Source organism: Colobus angolensis, unplaced genomic scaffold (assembly GCF_000951035.1).
Source record: "Colobus angolensis palliatus isolate OR3802 unplaced genomic scaffold, Cang.pa_1.0 Scaffold246, whole genome shotgun sequence".
In the NCBI taxonomy this organism is placed as follows: domain Eukaryota; kingdom Metazoa; phylum Chordata; class Mammalia; order Primates; family Cercopithecidae; genus Colobus; species Colobus angolensis.
Genome location: NW_012115666.1, coordinates 122,535 through 123,208, shown reverse-complemented (window position 1 = coordinate 123,208; position 674 = coordinate 122,535).

Here is a 674-nt window from a genome sequence, read left to right as displayed (position 1 = left end):
ACGTCCCCTTCACCCGGGAAGACCCACCTCGTACTTCTGAGCTTTGGGTTACTTTCCTCTGAAATGGACTCATGAGAGGACCGCACAGATCCTGGAAGTCAAATGACAGGATGTGTGGGCAGCGTCTGCAACCCGGGTGAGCATCAGCTACGGGACTCCCCACGTCCTTCCCACCGGGCCAGGCTCCTACGGAGGGTCCCATATGTATTCTTGCCCAAGGCTCACTAAGTCATAGAGCCTGGACAGCCCTAGTCCAAGCACTGTCACATCTCCCCTGGTTGCCAAGACCACCTCCTATGAGGTCCCTCTGCTCCACCTCCTGACCCCGAGGCTCCAGTCTGAGCAGACGGGGGTAATTCCTAAACCTAAGGCAGATCTTGCACCTGCCAGCTTAACACACTTGACCCAAACCCAACCTCCTCACCCCCTGGGTAAGGTCTATAAAGCTGTGCTGCCTCTCAGGTCATGCCATCGGGGTCACATCGTGGGGGTCACATTGCTTGTGCATTGTTCGTGCCTGCACCCCCGGGCCCATCCTCTGGCCCTAGCCCAGTTACCCTCCTTCTTCGTTGTTTTACACTTGAGCTCACTCAACTCCACTGCCCCAGCCCCTTGCACTCCCTATTCCTCTGCCTTCCTCCAGCCCTTCCTCGGACTGCTTCCTTCTTCTTGCC